This window comes from Haliotis asinina, chromosome 15 (genome assembly GCF_037392515.1).
Source record: "Haliotis asinina isolate JCU_RB_2024 chromosome 15, JCU_Hal_asi_v2, whole genome shotgun sequence".
Taxonomy (NCBI): Eukaryota; Metazoa; Mollusca; class Gastropoda; order Lepetellida; family Haliotidae; genus Haliotis; species Haliotis asinina.
In genome coordinates, this window is record NC_090294.1 from 40,590,140 (window position 1) to 40,609,384 (window position 19,245).

The following is a 19,245-nucleotide window of genomic DNA, read 5'->3' on the forward strand; positions in this document are numbered from 1 at the left end:
TTCAAAGCAAGATGGAGGAGGTTCACTGGTTCTTTCCCTCTGAGCCTTGTATTTTTCAACGAAGCTGATCCCCTCCATATGGAGTGTGTTTTTGTCATCTGAAATAGATAAAAGACAAATACAATCTATAAAGTATGTCTACCGTCTATGAATATTCACTTGTTACTTCCCACCTGAGATACAGATGATATCAGCGATGTACAGTTTCCCTGCAAACTTAGCCTGCCCCCAATCTCCAGGCTTGCACTCCCAAGATTCTTTTCTTGGCACACAAATTGTAAGCGTCATTTGGACACTAAATGCCAATTCGTCCACCCAGAAGAAGGCTACAAACTTGCAGGAAGACATGTCGTAGACATAGTAGTAAGATATCAAGAAAAATGCTGAATGCAAACATCAATTATCCCATTCTGATATATCCATCCATTGTGAATTTGAAACACGTTTCGTCCCACCAGGACTTGTCAGTGCAGCTTGGTTTCCATAAGGAATCTGCAGACGTGTTTCAGATGTTGTCTGACTGTGGCCGAAACATGTCATGAAGAGTTAAAGTTCGGCAAGTGGCTTGCGTTGTACATGTTCCTCCACCTGTTGCAGATTATGTTTGTAGACACGTTTTACAGCATCCAAGAAGGCGAGGTATTTGTCGTTGGCACCAGACAAGTATTTTGCCGGAATATATACTCTACAAAGTATGATTCATACAGAGCCTTCTATGTTCCGGAGCTGGGTAGACCTGTGTTTTTCACCGCACTCCAAGTAGACTCGATAGTGTTTGTATGAGCACCAGTTTTTTTGTCCTTAAAGTGTTTGCTATGGTTCACCGTCATGTGCTTACAGTCAAGTTGACCCAACTTCGAGTACGCCGTCAAACAATCTGTGAACCTGGTTGTTCCTTTAGCGACGTGTTTCTCGATAGCCGGGATGAGTGTGTCGGCGCTCCAGTCTGTCAGCGTGGTAAGAAAAACTTGTTGGCTTTCGCGTTCGATGCCGCCACGCACCCACACACCTTTGACTTTTTTCCCACGGTTGTATTTTCGCTTGCCAAACTTGGACTCGTCGATTTCCACCGTGGTTCCAGGGTCGCCGATCTGGGAACTGTCTGCCTCTATGACTTTCATGCAGATCTCACTAGAAAACATACTCCAGTCCACCAGTATGTGTTTGGAACCGATTCTGAGTTCCTGCTGGATGACATGTGATGGAGTCTTGTACACCCAGTAGTACAAATGCTTCATAACTTGAGCAAGAGTGAGGTGGGAACTGCTGAACCAGCTCCCCTCCCGGATAGAAACTTTCTGGCCGCAGGTCTTGACCTTCACACTAACTCGTCTCGACCGTAGCTGCTATCTTTTTTCTTTGTTAACTCGCCGCTACCACAACGGGGACAGGCTCGTGCGAAGTCACCTAAGACCCCGTGTGTAGTCAGCCAGTCGACAAGAGCCAACGAATCGAAAGTCAAGCGATAAACGTCATCATATACTATTTCCGCGAGCTCTTCCTCCGTGGTGTGGGGTGCCGCTAGGGGAGCTTCGTAGATCATCCCTGCATTGTTTTCTGTATACTGGCCAGGGGTCTGTAATCAGATTTTTGATTACAAGATTTGGATCGTTCCAATTGGAAAAGCAAGTTGATCAAGACTATTTTTGATTCAAATTTTAAAAATCATTTCTTTTAGGATACATTTCATAAACTAACCCATTGCTTTCTAGCATATTGAAAAGAAATATTTGAGGGCTTTTTAGATGGACTGACATTTTATCCTGGGAAACGGACATATCAAAGGTCCAGATGGTAACAACTGAATCCTTTTCGGTATCTTCTGCAAGACATCCTGTGATAGTAACTATATTTTTGTTTTATATGTCTGATTTTATTTCATTCAGTAAACATCCACTTCTAGTGTTACCAGAATTAAGCTATTTGTTGGCAGGAAGGATATATTCTGACAAAAAAAAAGATGTCTATATTCTATGGAGTTCACAGAGTAGAAATGTGATATGTCAACATATTCATGATTTGAAACAACTTTTTGCTGAATCTTGAACTGAGTTGTAAGTTGTGACATGTCTCAGATATGTGTGAACTGATTCATAACCTGATCACTTACTTCTAATTAATAATAATACTTAATTTTAGTTAAATTCTTGTAATGTTTGTTGCTGTTTCAACTCTCTGCTCTTCTTTTGAGAACTCATGTTGTACTGAAAAACATGTGACTTACTAAACAATATATAACATAGAACACATATGGTTTATCTATTTGTTTTTCTACTTTTCCTATTTCAGTTTACAAAGTTCATTACAATACACTTATAATGGTTACCGAGCATAATTAAGTTACACTTACAGGATATGACCTTCAAAGTCTAGAGATAGCGTCTTCCATCATGCCCTGTGGATCATGATAACAGAAACAGTCAATAAGTTCCTTGCAACTGACTTGACTCTTGTCCACTATTGCAGCTCGCATGATGCAGCATAGTATTGCGACAGCATACACTACAATTTTGTTGAAGAGGAGTGGAAATCTTGTTGGAGGCTCTCCTCAACTGGTCCTCATACAAGTAAATGTGTGAATGGGGAAGCAGTTCTTTCATCTGTAAACAAAACTGACAATGAATACTTGTGATGGCATGGAAATAAACAATTCAAGGACATTGTGGACAAATGTTATTTCATTCACTGATGCCAAGTGCTTCATGCCTAAATTCATTTCTGAGAATCTGAAGTACATCTTACAAAATTATCAAAAGAGCTTTAACCCTCCACTCCCTTTCTGTTTTTTTCCTGGTCAAGCTGTCAGTACAGTTACACTAAAACAACTCGGGTGTACTTACACTGCTGCTTCCCTTTGGGTAATAACCAGGCTTTGGCCTTTCAAAGCAAGATGTGACAATGTGATCCAATGTGACATCTGACTTTTAGAAAAGAAGTTACAGAGTATTTTTTTAAAAAGTACAACAAAAAGCGACTATTTTTTTTAACAAATTGTGCAATATACTTTACCATTTTCAGAATAGAGGAAATCTGTTTACACCATTGTTGCCGCCACCAAAAGAGCTTTCTAATGATACCAAAAAATGTATGCTACAGACTAGAGTGCTGCACTTAGAAGCCAAAAAAGATAACACGAGCAAATGCGCCATTGAAAGGCCGCAGTCGCAAAAAGCGACGGTATATACGGACATGTGTAGCGTCTCCAAAAAGCGTTGTATATGTACATGTGATACGTCGTTAGAAGCAGATTTGAAGGGGTATTCATATGCATTATGGACATTTAGGATTGCAAAAACGATATAAAAATCATCAACGAACTTAACTTCCGATTACTGATCCGTTGAAGCGGAAATAGCATGCAGCATTACATACTGACAGCTATACACAACATTGCAGAGGTGCATGTTATGCAAAGGAAAGAGAAATTATGAGGTATTGGCGAGGTCGACATGAGTCGGCGGTGGAAGTCAAGCGGGATAGAAAAGCGGCACTATATGCAGACGGTTGCAGCTGTGCACAGCATTGCAGAGGTGCATGTATTGCATTGCCAGAAACCCCATGGAAAGACCTTTCAAATGAATCATAGATATTAGAAATCCAAAGAGGGACAACGAAATTAGAAGGAAAGTCTACTTCCGGTACCGGCGCCGTTGCGACGGAACTGACATACGGCATTACATACGGACATGCCTAGCATCTTTGCTCAACCTCGCACATGCACATGCCATACACTGCCAGAAGCGAATTGAAATGCTCTTTCTAATGAATATAAGATATTAAAAGTCGCATTAGGCATGTAGACATTATTAACCAACGAATCATACGCTGGTGGTGTTGGCGACACACCGGACACGCAGCATAATACGCAGACATTTGCAGCTTGACATGTCCATGGACTTCGTGTTTTGCATTTGAAAGCAGAGGATAGATAGAGAAAAATATAGCTGTAAAAGATATACTATATTAGATATATAAAGAATTGTATGTTTGAACCAAATATATCATGAAATAGGCTTTGCGGAACCACATAAACGAAACATCGTTTTAAATATTATTGCATTTGAAATGACTTTTATAGCGCAGAACAGATGTAGAAAAATATAGCTGAAAAAGACATAACACATTAGATACATAAAGAATTGTATAACTGAACCAAATATATTATGAGCTATTTGTGTTAGCCAGCACTCACCAACACCAAGTGGAGGTTGCTCTTTTAAGAGTGCTATTTTTCTTCTCCTGCACCATTCCCACAACAGCAAGTTCGAACAGCGAACTCCTTTACTACTGCTGTATAAACCTAATGGGTCGAAACTGACATTAGGTTATGGAATTACAGGCTATAACCTACTACTTCTATCCTACGGTTTTGGTTTGATCTACTCTCTGGTCTAGGGTCATTTTGCTTTTCCTGCACCATTCCCACAACAGCAAGTTCGAACAGCGAACCCCTTTACTACTGCTGTACAAACCTAATGGGTCGAAACTGACATTAGGTTATGGAATTACAGGCTATAACCTAGCACTTCTATCCTATGGTTTTGGCTTTATCTACTTTCCGGTCTACTTTCACCCTTCCCCCTACTTTCCATGATCTACTTGTTTCTCACCTTTTGGGCTTTATGAGCTTGCCTTTACCTTTGCTTTTCCCTTTTCCCTTACCCCTACCCCTACCCCTACCTTCAGGGTGTTGGGGCTGGGGCTGGAGCTGGATGGAGGAATCTGTTGGAACTGACGCCATTATGCAGATTCCTCAGCGTTTGATGTACCCGCAACTTGTTGGATAACATCTTGCACAAAAGCACACTCACTAGCAGCCTGTGAGGGAGTCTTCTTAGCGTAGTACCTATTGACAGTCTTTTGGCCATGTGCAAGATAGTCACTGGCCATCTTACGTTTTGCAGCATCATTGGGATGCTGCCTTGCCACTTCAGTCTCCAAAGCTTTCCGAACATCCGTGGCCGTAAATGTCCTCCGTTCGTTTTCCAAGTTGGGTTTAAGGAAACCTCTTGTCCTCTGATAGCGGGCCAACTCGAGACACATGTTTCCCACTTCAGTGCCGTTCACTCTCCTGAAGAAAGGTGATTTGTCCAGTAGAGCATCTGTTGACGGTAATCCCTGAACATGTCGTAATCCTCTTTGGACAAGCTTAGGGTGACCAGGAAGCTCATGGACGTCTTGTGGTCCATCAAAGAAAGTTGGTACCTCCCGGCAACACACCGTGCCTTATTGAAATCTGCCAGCTTCATACATGACGCCACTGAAGGTCTTTGGGCATGTATAAGTTGAATTATCCCACAAGACAAGTACCGCATCACCAGGCGCTGATTGTCCTCGGATGGAAGTTGATCTGCCTTGGCCCGGTCCAGGATGTCCCTCACCTCCTGTCTGGTTGCAGGATCGGTGTATCCCTTTTGAACAACAGAAATGGACGGCGGTTGTTTGGTTTCATCTCTGAATTCTGTAACAGATTTACGGACCTCTTCGCGTTTATACTGGCTACAGACACCTGTATATGAACAATGCGTAGCACTTGTAAACCTACACAAATTATCGAAAACCCTTGGGGACATTTGAACATACATTTGACAGTAACTGAGAAAGGATTTGACAGCTGACATGTAATTTTTAATGCCACCTGCAGAAACCCCATTTTGTGAAAGGACCGTGTTAAAATAATGAATTTCATCTACGTGCTCAAATATATCAAAGTTGTTACAAGCCATATTACTATTTGGGAAAACATGTTTTTGGATATAATAGAAAAACTTAGAAACGCGGCGACACATGTCACCAGCATTAAGCCCTGCTTTTTTGAGAATATTGGGCGTGTATGGCGTGTAGACCAGGAGTAGAACTACCAGGATAACATTGCTTTAAATGCGCGATGCCTTTGTAATATGTTTTACACTTTTGACAAACGACCGATATGTTTGTGGAAGGCAGGCATACTTTACTATATTGCTGGGACACTTACTTTCTGCGAATGATTGGGCACTACAGAAGAGGGTCTGGATGTCACAGTTTTGGACAAATTAAGAAATAAACTGCTTATACAATATGTCTATTTAGGGAATAAACCTAGTAATGTTGAGTATCAGTTTGATAAAGTGAGCAACGTAAATGACTGAAAAATGCAGAAATTAAGAACAAACGAGAAGAAATAAAAGTAAAGTTCACTTGCCAATGGTGATTGTCAACGCTGACTGGTAGTGATCCACCAAGACACTTGGTCTGTGATGATGAAATTGCAGTGAAATGCATTCCCTTATATTACCACGTCGCGGTCAGACAACCAATGGACTGGTTTAGATGAAGTTCACGTGGCCAAGACGGATGTTTCTACGGGGGAGGAGGAAAGTGGATATATAACAAGTATAACAAACACATTTCCAACACATTTGTACAGTTTGGTTTTTCTGAAAACTAGGATATAAAATGAAGTGAGTGGATAATTCTTTCCTGTTATCAAATGTGTTCTCTCCTGTTACTTTGTATTATTTCCTGTTACTGTTTTGTGCATTACAAAATACATAAATGCTTTGAGTATAAGAAGGGCTTTATTGTAAGTGCAAGTGTAACAAAACATTTGCATCACATTTGTACCATATGGTTTTCCTGACAACTGAGATAAGGAATAAAGTTATTGGACAATTCCTTCCTGTTACAAGATGAGTTATTTCCTGTTACATTGTATTCTCTCGTATTAAAGGGTGATTTCTTTCCTGTTACTATTTTGTGCATCAGATCATAATATGTAAATTTGTTTGGTTTAGGCAGTCATTTATTCTATGTGCAAGTTCAACAAACACATTTATATCAAATGTGCATCATTTAGTTTCCTCAGAAACAGGCACAAGAAATACAGTTTGTGGCTAATTGTCTCCTGTTAACAGATGGGTTCTATCCTGTTACAATGTATTCTTTCCTGTTACTGTTTTGTGAACGATATCAGGATAGTCAATCTAGGTGGTTTAGGCAGCCATTTATGCAGGTGCTAGTCTCACAAAAACATCTGCATCAGTTTTGCGCTGTTTAGTGGTCCTGGAAAGTCGGATGAAAAGCAAAGTTAGCGCTTTATTCTATCCTGTTACTGGATTCATTCTTTCCTGTTACCAGATAACTAGTAACAGGATAGAAGGTAACAGGAAAGAAATACCTCCCTTATAACATTTTTTACTGGTGACAGTTAATCTACTTTAGAAACTGACTAGTGACAAATTAATCTGTGCCCCACCTTCCATATAATCAGGTTAATTAAAAACATTACCCTGCATTAGAAATCTTATGAACATCAGTAACAGGACAGAGCCCTTGAAAAAGTACAACTCACCTGTGTGACCTTCGATCGCCTGGATTAAAACGTTGTCAGAACTTGTCCACCATGGTAACAGGAAAGAACACACTTTTGGGGACAGATGATTCCAGCATTTTTTTTCACTTTTGCAAGTGAAATTATGGAATTACAGGCTATAACCTAGCACTTCTATCCTATGGTTTTGGCTTTATCTACTTTCCGGTCTACTTTCACCCTTCCCCCTACTTTCCATGATCTACTTGTTTCTCACCTTTTGGGCTTTATGAGCTTGCCTTTACTTTTGCTTTTCCCTTTTCCCTTACCCCTACCCCTACCTTCAGGGTGTTGGGGCTGGGGCTGGAGCTGGATGGAGGAATCTGTTGGAACTGATGCCATTATGCAGATTCCTCAGCGTTTGATGTACCCGCAACTTGTTGGATAACATCTTGCACAAAAGCACACTCACTAGCAGCCTGTGAGGGAGTCTTCTTAGCGTAGTACCTATTGACAGTCTTTTGGCCATGTGCAAGATAGTCACTGGCCATCTTACGTTTTGCAGCATCATTGGGATGCTGCCTTGCCACTTCAGTCTCCAAAGCTTTCCGAACATCCGTGGCCGTAAATGTCCTCCGTTCGTTTTCCAAGTTGGGTTTAAGGAAACCTCTTGTCCTCTGATAGCGGGCCAACTCGAGACACATGTTTCCCACTTCAGTGCCGTTCACTCTCCTGAAGAAAGGTGATTTGTCCAGTAGAGCATCTGTTGGCGGTAATCCCTGAACATGTCGTAATCCTCTTTGGACAAGCTTAGGGTGACCAGGAAGTTCATGGACGTCTTGTGGTCCATCAAAGAAAGTTGGTACCTCCCGGCAACACACCGATTCCAGCATTTTTTTTCACTTTTGCAAGTGAAATTATGCCATTATAGCAATGGAAACTTGAAGAAAACATAAAGAGTAAATAATAATTTCTTAGAACATACTGACATGTTTGAAATTTAGATTAATTTATGAGGTTCAAAAAATAACTTTGAAACCTGGGACATGGGGTTTTGGGCACTTTCTGAATACAAATTCGGAAATTTCCCCCCAAAAATGGTGACAAACAATTAATGACCGTTTGCTACTTACTCATATACGATATTCTAATAAAACTAATGATAAAGATATTCTGAAGTTTGTATGATTTTCTCTGTGTGGCCAATGCAAAACCACAGACAGGAATTTTGACATTTTTTCAAAATGACTGATATATACATCCATTGTGAATTTGAAACACGTTTCGTCCCACCAGGACTTGTCAGTGCAGCTTGGTTTCCATAAGGAATCTGCAGACGTGTTTCAGATGTTGTCTGACTGTGGCCGAAACATGTCATGAAGAGTTAAAGTTCGGCAAGTGGCTTGCGTTGTACATGTTCCTCCACCTGTTGCAGATTACGTTTGTAGACACGTTTTACAGCATCCAAGAAGGCGAGGTATTTGTCGTTGGCACCAGACAAGTATTTTGCCGGAATATATACTCTACAAAGTATGAATCATACAGAGCCTTCTATGTTCCGGAGCTGGGTAGACCTGTGTTTTTCACCGCACGCCAAGTAGACTCGATAGTGTTTGTATGAGCACCAGTTTTTTTGTCCTTAAAGTGTTTGCTATGGTTCACCGTCATGTGCTTACAGCCAAGTTGACCCAACTTCGAGTACGCCGTCAAACAATCTGTGATTCTGCTTGTTCCTTTAGCGACGTGTTTCTCGATAGCCGGGATGAGTGTGTCGGCGCTCCGGTCTGTCAGCGTGGTAAGAAAAACTTGTCGGCTTTCGCGTTCGATGCCGCCACGCACCCACACACCTTCGACTTTTTTCCCACGGTTGTATTTTCGCTTGCCAAACTTGGACTCGTCGATTTCCACTGTGGTTCCAGGGTCGCCGATCTGGGAACTGTCTGCCTCTATGACTTTCATGCAGATCTCACCAGAAAACATACTCCAGTCCACCAGTATGTGTTTGGAACCGATTCTTAGTTCCTGCTGGATGACATGTGATGGAGTCTTGTACACCCAGTAGTACAAATGCTTCATAACTTGAGCAAGAGTGAGGTGGGAACTGCTGAACCAGCTCCCCTCCCGGATAGAAACTTTCTGGCCGCAGGTCTTGACCTCCACACTAACTCGTCTCGACCGTAGCTGCTATCTTTTTTCTTTGTTAACTCGCCGCTACCACAACGGGGACAGGCTCGTGCGAAGTCACCTAAGACCCCGTGTGTAGTCAGCCAGTCGACAAGAGCCAACGAATCGAAAGTCAAGCGATAAACGTCATCATATACTATTTCCGCGAGCTCTTCCTCCGTGGTGTGGGGTGCCGCTAGGGGAGCTTCGTAGATCATCCCTGCATTGTTTTCTGTATACTGGCCAGGGGTCTGTAATCAGATTTTTGATTACAAGATTTGGATTGTTCCAATTGGAAAAGCAAGTTGATCAAGACTATTTTTGATTCAAATTGTAAAAATGATTTCTTTTAGGATACATTTCATAAACTAACCCATTTCTTTCTAGCATATTGAAAAGAAATATTTGAGGGCTTTTTAGATGGACTGACATTTTATCCTGGGAAACGGACATATCAAAGGTCCAGATGGTTACAAGTGAATCCTTTTCGGTATCTTCTGCAAGACATCCTGTGATAGTAACTATATTTTTGTTTTATATGTCTGATTTTATTTCATTCAGTAAACATCCACTTCTAGTGTTACCAGAATTAAGCTATTTGTTGGCAGGAAGGATATATTCTGACAAAAAAAAAGATGTCTATATTCTATGGAGTTCACAGAGTAGAAATGTGATATGTCAACATATTCATGATTTGAAACAACTTTTTGCTGAATCTTGAACTGAGTTGTAAGTTGTGACATGTCTCAGATATGTGTGAACTGATTCATAACCTGATCACTTACTTCTAATTAATAATAATACTTAATTTTAGTTAAATTCTTGTAATGTTTGTTGCTGTTTCAACTCTCTGCTCTTCTTTTGAGAACTCATGTTGTACTGAAAAACATGTGACTTACTAAACAATATATAACATAGAACACATATGGTTTATCTATTTGTTTTTCTACTTTTCCTATTTCAGTTTACAAAGTTCATTACAATACACTTATAATGGTTACCGAGCATAATTAAGTTACACTTACAGGATATGACCTTCAAAGTCTAGAGATAGCGTCTTCCATCATGCCCTGTGGATCATGATAACAGAAACAGTCAATAAGTTCCTTGCAACTGACTTGACTCTTGTCCACTATTGCAACTTGCATGATGCAGGATATTATTGCGACAGCATACACTACAGTTTTGTTGAAGAGGAGTGAGTTTCTCTTCGTCATATTTGTCTTCCATGATTGAATGGACAGTATCATCTCTTCATTCGTAACCTGCGACATTCATCTCAGTATCTTCTTGTTCTTTCTCTTGTTGTTCACTGTCTTCCATGAGTTGAGTGTAATCCAACCACCAGTCATCTGAGGTACGATGCTGGAGACATCCCTCCTCTCCCTTCTGGACCAAGGGAAATCTTGTTGGAGGCTCTCCTCAACTGGTCCTCATACAAGTAAATGTGTGAATGGGGAAGCAGTTCTTTCATCTGTAAACAAAACTGACAATGAATACTTGTGATGGCATGGAAATAAACAATTCAAGGACATTGTGGACAAATGTTATTTCATTCACTGATGCCAAGTGAATATCCATCCATTGTGAATTTGAAACACGTTTCGTCCCACCAGGACTTGTCAGTGCAGCTTGGTTTCCATAAGGAATCTGCAGACGTGTTTCAGATGTTGTCTGACTGTGGCCGAAACATGTCATGAAGAGTTAAAGTTCGGCAAGTGGCTTGCGTTGTACATGTTCCTCCACCTGTTGCAGATTACGTTTGTAGACACGTTTTACAGCATCCAAGAGAGCGAGGTATTTGTCGTTGGCACCAGACAAGTATTTTGCCGGAATATATACTCTACAAAGTATGATTCATACAGAGCCTTCTATGTTCCGGAGCTGGGTAGACCTGTGTTTTTCACTGCACGCCAAGTAGACTCGATAGTGTTTGTATGAGCACCAGTTTTTTTGTCCTTAAAGTGTTTGCTATGGTTCACCGTCATGTGCTTACAGCCAAGTTGACCCAACTTCGAGTATGCCGTCAAACAATCTGTGATTCTGGTTGTTCCTTTAGCGACGTGTTTCTCGATAGCCGGGATGAGTGTGTCGGCGCTCCGGTCTGTCAGCGTGGTAAGAAAAACTTGTTGGCTTTCGCGTTCGATGCCGCCACGCACCCACACACCTTCGACTTTTTTCCCACGGTTGTATTTTCGCTTGCCAAACTTGGACTCGTCGATTTCCACCGTGGTTCCAGGGTCGCCGATCTGGGAACTGTCTGCCTCTATGACTTTCATGCAGATCTCACTAGAAAACATACTCCAGTCCACCAGTATGTGTTTGGAACCGATTCTGAGTTCCTGCTGGATGACATGTGATGGAGTCTTGTACACCCAGTAGTACAAATGCTTCATAACTTGAGCAAGAGTGAGGTGGGAACTGCTGAACCAGCTCCCCTCCCGGATAGAAACTTTCTTGCCGCAGGTCTTGACCTCCACACTAACTCGTCTCGACCGTAGCTGCTATCTTTTTTCTTTGTTAACTCGCCGCTACCACAACGGGGACAGGCTCGTGCGAAGTCACCTAAGACCCCGTGTGTAGTCAGCCAGCCGACAAGAGCCAACGAATCGAAAGTCAAGCGATAAACGTCATCATATACTATTTCCGCGAGCTCTTCCTCCGTGGTGTGGGGTGCCGCTAGGGGAGCTTCGTAGATCATCCCTGCATTGTTTTCTGTATACTGGCCAGGGGTCTGTAATCAGATTTTTGATTACAAGATTTGGATTGTTCCAATTGGAAAAGCAAGTTGATCAAGACTATTTTTGATTCAAATTTTAAAAATGATTTCTTTTAGGATACATTTCATAAACTAACCCATTTCTTTCTAGCATATTGAAAAGAAATATTTGAGGGCTTTTTAGATGGACTGACATTTTATCCTGGGAAACGGACATATCAAAGGTCCAGATGGTTACAAGTGAATCCTTTTCGGTATCTTCTGCAAGACATCCTGTGATAGTAACTATATTTTTGTTTTATATGTCTGATTTTATTTCATTCAGTAAACATCCACTTCTAGTGTTACCAGAATTAAGCTATTTGTTGGCAGGAAGGATATATTCTGACAAAAAAAAAGATGTCTATATTCTATGGAGTTCACAGAGTAGAAATGTGATATGTCAACATATTCATGATTTGAAACAACTTTTTGCTGAATCTTGAACTGAGTTGTAAGTTGTGACATGTCTCAGATATGTGTGAACTGATTCATAACCTGATCACTTACTTCTAATTAATAATAATACTTAATTTTAGTTAAATTCTTGTAATGTTTGTTGCTGTTTCAACTCTCTGCTCTTCTTTTGAGAACTCATGTTGTACTGAAAAACATGTGACTTACTAAACAATATATAACATAGAACACATATGGTTTATCTATTTGTTTTTCTACTTTTCCTATTTCAGTTTACAAAGTTCATTACAATACACTTATAATGGTTACCGAGCATAATTAAGTTACACTTACAGGATATGACCTTCAAAGTCTAGAGATAGCGTCTTCCATCATGCCCTGTGGATCATGATAACAGAAACAGTCAATAAGTTCCTTGCAACTGACTTGACTCTTGTCCACTATTGCAACTTGCATGATGCAGGATATTATTGCGACAGCATACACTACAGTTTTGTTGAAGAGGAGTGAGTTTCTCTTCGTCATATTTGTCTTCCATGATTGAATGGACAGTATCATCTCTTCATTCGTAACCTGCGACATTCATCTCAGTATCTTCTTGTTCTTTCTCTTGTTGTTCACTGTCTTCCATGAGTTGAGTGTAATCCAACCACCAGTCATCTGAGGTACGATGCTGGAGACATCCCTCCTCTCCCTTCTGGACCAAGGGAAATCTTGTTGGAGGCTCTCCTCAACTGGTCCTCATACAAGTAAATGTGTGAATGGGGAAGCAGTTCTTTCATCTGTAAACAAAACTGACAATGAATACTTGTGATGGCATGGAAATAAACAATTCAAGGACATTGTGGACAAATGTTATTTCATTCACTGATGCCAAGTGAATATCCATCCATTGTGAATTTGAAACACGTTTCGTCCCACCAGGACTTGTCAGTGCAGCTTGGTTTCCATAAGGAATCTGCAGACGTGTTTCAGATGTTGTCTGACTGTGGCCGAAACATGTCATGAAGAGTTAAAGTTCGGCAAGTGGCTTGCGTTGTACATGTTCCTCCACCTGTTGCAGATTACGTTTGTAGACACGTTTTACAGCATCCAAGAGAGCGAGGTATTTGTCGTTGGCACCAGACAAGTATTTTGCCGGAATATATACTCTACAAAGTATGATTCATACAGAGCCTTCTATGTTCCGGAGCTGGGTAGACCTGTGTTTTTCACTGCACGCCAAGTAGACTCGATAGTGTTTGTATGAGCACCAGTTTTTTTGTCCTTAAAGTGTTTGCTATGGTTCACCGTCATGTGCTTACAGCCAAGTTGACCCAACTTCGAGTATGCCGTCAAACAATCTGTGATTCTGGTTGTTCCTTTAGCGACGTGTTTCTCGATAGCCGGGATGAGTGTGTCGGCGCTCCGGTCTGTCAGCGTGGTAAGAAAAACTTGTTGGCTTTCGCGTTCGATGCCGCCACGCACCCACACACCTTCGACTTTTTTCCCACGGTTGTATTTTCGCTTGCCAAACTTGGACTCGTCGATTTCCACCGTGGTTCCAGGGTCGCCGATCTGGGAACTGTCTGCCTCTATGACTTTCATGCAGATCTCACTAGAAAACATACTCCAGTCCACCAGTATGTGTTTGGAACCGATTCTGAGTTCCTGCTGGATGACATGTGATGGAGTCTTGTACACCCAGTAGTACAAATGCTTCATAACTTGAGCAAGAGTGAGGTGGGAACTGCTGAACCAGCTCCCCTCCCGGATAGAAACTTTCTTGCCGCAGGTCTTGACCTCCACACTAACTCGTCTCGACCGTAGCTGCTATCTTTTTTCTTTGTTAACTCGCCGCTACCACAACGGGGACAGGCTCGTGCGAAGTCACCTAAGACCCCGTGTGTAGTCAGCCAGCCGACAAGAGCCAACGAATCGAAAGTCAAGCGATAAACGTCATCATATACTATTTCCGCGAGCTCTTCCTCCGTGGTGTGGGGTGCCGCTAGGGGAGCTTCGTAGATCATCCCTGCATTGTTTTCTGTATACTGGCCAGGGGTCTGTAATCAGATTTTTGATTACAAGATTTGGATTGTTCCAATTGGAAAAGCAAGTTGATCAAGACTATTTTTGATTCAAATTTTAAAAATGATTTCTTTTAGGATACATTTCATAAACTAACCCATTTCTTTCTAGCATATTGAAAAGAAATATTTGAGGGCTTTTTAGATGGACTGACATTTTATCCTGGGAAACGGACATATCAAAGGTCCAGATGGTTACAAGTGAATCCTTTTCGGTATCTTCTGCAAGACATCCTGTGATAGTAACTATATTTTTGTTTTATATGTCTGATTTTATTTCATTCAGTAAACATCCACTTCTAGTGTTACCAGAATTAAGCTATTTGTTGGCAGGAAGGATATATTCTGACAAAAAAAAAGATGTCTATATTCTATGGAGTTCACAGAGTAGAAATGTGATATGTCAACATATTCATGATTTGAAACAACTTTTTGCTGAATCTTGAACTGAGTTGTAAGTTGTGACATGTCTCAGATATGTGTGAACTGATTCATAACCTGATCACTTACTTCTAATTAATAATAATACTTAATTTTAGTTAAATTCTTGTAATGTTTGTTGCTGTTTCAACTCTCTGCTCTTCTTTTGAGAACTCATGTTGTACTGAAAAACATGTGACTTACTAAACAATATATAACATAGAACACATATGGTTTATCTATTTGTTTTTCTACTTTTCCTATTTCAGTTTACAAAGTTCATTACAATACACTTATAATGGTTACCGAGCATAATTAAGTTACACTTACAGGATATGACCTTCAAAGTCTAGAGATAGCGTCTTCCATCATGCCCTGTGGATCATGATAACAGAAACAGTCAATAAGTTCCTTGCAACTGACTTGACTCTTGTCCACTATTGCAGCTCGCATGATGCAGCATAGTATTGCGACAGCATACACTACAATTTTGTTGAAGAGGAGTGGAAATCTTGTTGGAGGCTCTCCTCAACTGGTCCTCATACAAGTAAATGTGTGAATGGGGAAGCAGTTCTTTCATCTGTAAACAAAACTGACAATGAATACTTGTGATGGCATGGAAATAAACAATTCATGGACATTGTGGACAAATGTTATTTCATTCACTGATGCCAGGTGCTTCATGCCTAAATTCATTTCTGAGAATCTGAGGTACATCTTACAAAATTATCAAAAGAGTTTTAACCCTCCACTCCCTTTCTGTTTTTTTCCTGGTCAAGCTGTCAGTACAATTACACTAAAACAACTCGGGTGTACTTACACTGCTGCTTCCCTTTGGGTAATAACCAGGCTTTGGCCTTTCAAAGCAAGATGGAGGAGGTTCACTGGTTCTTTCCCTCTGAGCCTTGTATTTTTCAACGAAGCTGATCCCCTCCATATGGAGTGTGTTTTTGTCATCTGAAATAGATAAATGACAAATACAATCTATAAAGTATGTCTACCGTCTATGAATATTCACTTGTTACTTCCCACCTGAGATACAGATGATATCAGCGATGTACAGTTTCCCTGCAAACTTAGCCTGCCCCCAATCTCCAGGCTTGCACTCCCAAGATTCTTTTCTTGGCACACAAATTGTAAGCGTCATTTGGACACTAAATGCCAATTCGTCCACCCAGAAGAAGGCTACAAACTTGCAGGAAGACATGTCGTAGACATAGTAGTAAGATATCAAGAAAAATGCTGAATGCAAACATCAATTATCCCATTCTGATATATCCATCCATTGTGAATTTGAAACACGTTTCGTCCCACCAGGACTTGTCAGTGCAGCTTGGTTTCCATAAGGAATCTGCAGACGTGTTTCAGATGTTGTCTGACTGTGGCCGAAACATGTCATGAAGAGTTAAAGTTCGGCAAGTGGCTTGCGTTGTACATGTTCCTCCACCTGTTGCAGATTATGTTTGTAGACACGTTTTACAGCATCCAAGAGAGCGAGGTATTTGTCGTTGGCACCAGACAAGTATTTTGCCGGAATATATACTCTACAAAGTATGATTCATACAGAGCCTTCTATGTTCCGGAGCTGGGTAGACCTGTGTTTTTCACCGCACGCCAAGTAGACTCGATAGTGTTTGTATGAGCACCAGTTTTTTTGTCCTTAAAGTGTTTGCTATGGTTCACCGTCATGTGCTTACAGTCAAGTTGACCCAACTTCGAGTACGCCGTCAAACAATATGTGAACCTGGTTGTTCCTTTAGCGACGTGTTTCTCGATAGCCGGGATGAGTGTGTCGGCGCTCCGGTCAGTCAGCGTGGTAAGAAAAACTTGTTGGCTTTCGCGTTCGATGCCGCCACGCACCCACACACCTTCGACTTTTTTCCCACGGTTGTATTTTCGCTTGCCAAACTTGGACTCGTCGATTTCCACCGTGGTTCCAGGGTCGCCGATCTGGGAACTGTCTGCCTCTATGACTTTCATGCAGATCTCACTAGAAAACATACTCCAGTCCACCAGTATGTGTTTGGAACCGATTCTGAGTTCCTGCTGGATGACATGTGATGGAGTCTTGTACACCCAGTAGTACAAATGCTTCATAACTTGAGCAAGAGTGAGGTGGGAACTGCTGAACCAGCTCCCCTCCCGGATAGAAACTTTCTGGCCGCAGGTCTTGACCTCCACACTAACTCGTCTCGACCGTAGCTGCTATCTTTTTTCTTTGTTAACTCGCCGCTACCACAACGGGGACAGGCTCGTGCGAAGTCACCTATGAACCCGTGTGTAGTCAGCCAGTCGACAAGAGCCAACGAATCGAAAGTCAAGCGATAAACGTCAACATATACTATTTCCGCGAGCTCTTCCTCCGTGGTGTGGGGTGCCGCTAGGGGAGCTTCGTAGATCATCCCTGCATTGTTTTCTGTATACTGGCCAGGGGTCTGTAATCAGATTTTTGATTACAAGATTTGGATCGTTCCAATTGGAAAGGCAAGTTGATCAAGACTATTTTTGATTCAAATTTTAAAAATCATTTCTTTTAGGATACATTTCATAAACTAACCCATTTCTTTCTAGCATATTGAAAAGAAATATTTGAGGGCTTTTTAGATGGACTGACATTTTATCCTGGGAAATGGACATATCAAAGGTCCAGATGGTTACAAGTGAATCCTTTTCGGTATCTTCTGCAAGACATCCTGTGATAGTAACTATATTTTTGTTTTATATGTCTGATTTTATTTCATTCAGTAAACATCCACTTCTAGTGTTACCAGAATTAAGCTATTTGTTGGCAGGAAGGATATATTCTGACAAAAAAAAGATGACTATATTCTATGGAGTTCACAGAGTAGAAATGTGATATGTCAACATATTCATGATTTGAAACAACTTTTTGCTGAATCTTGAACTGAGTTGTAAGTTGTGACATGTCTCAGATATGTGTGAACTGATTCATAACCTGATCACTTACTTCTAATTAATAATAATACTTAATTTTAGTTAAATTCTTGTAATGTTTGTTGCTGTTTCAACTCTCTGCTCTTCTTTTGAGAACTCATGTTGTACTGAAAAACATGTGACTTACTAAACAATATATAACATAGAACACATATGGTTTATCTATTTGTTTTTCTACTTTTCCTATTTCAGTTTACAAAGTTCATTACAATACACTTATAATGGTTACCGAGCATAATTAAGTTACACTTACAGGATATGACCTTCAAAGTCTAGAGATAGCGTCTTCCATCATGCCCTGTGGATCATGATAACAGAAACAGTCAATAAGTTCCTTGCAACTGACTTGACTCTTGTCCACTATTGCAACTTGCATGATGCAGGATATTATTGCGACAGCATACACTACAGTTTTGTTGAAGAGGAGTGAGTTTCTCTTCGTCATATTTGTCTTCCATGATTGAATGGACAGTATCATCTCTTCATTCGTAACCTGCGACATTCATCTCAGTATCTTCTTGTTCTTTCTCTTGTTGTTCACTGTCTTCCATGAGTTGAGTGTAATCCAACCACCAGTCATCTGAGGTACGATGCTGGAGACATCCCTCCTCTCCCTTCTGGACCAAGGGAAATCTTGTTGGAGGCTCTCCTCAACTGGTCCTCATACAAGTAAATGTGTGAATGGGGAAGCAGTTCTTTCATCTGTAAACAAAACTGACAATGAAGACTTGTGATGGCATGGAAATAAACAATTCAAGGACATTGTGGACAAATGTTATTTCATTCACTGATGCCAAGTGCTTCATGCCTAAATTCATTTCTGAGAATTTGAGGTACATCTTACAAAATTATCAAAAGAGTTTTAACCCTCCACTCCCTTTCTGTTTTTTTCCTGGTCAAGCGGTCAGTACAATTACACTAAAACAACTCGGGTGTACTTACACTGCTGCTTCCCTTTGGGTAATAACCAGGCTTTGGCCTTTCAAAGCAAGATGGAGGAGGTTCACTGGTTCTTTCCCTCTGAGCCTTGTATTTTTCAACGAAGCTGATCCCCTCCATATGGAGTGTGTTTTTGTCATCTGAAATAGATAAATGACAAATACAATCTATAAAGTATGTCTACCATCTATGAATATTCACTTGTTACTTCCCACCTGAGATACAGATGTTATCAG

General features: G+C 40.9%; 1 pseudogene; it reads right to left on the bottom strand.

Annotated features, from left to right (window-relative positions):
• Positions 1–11,158: 11,158 nt before the first annotated feature.
• Positions 11,159–12,155, bottom strand: LOC137265017 (uncharacterized; annotated as a pseudogene).
• Between the last annotated feature and the right edge of the window lie 7,090 nt (positions 12,156–19,245).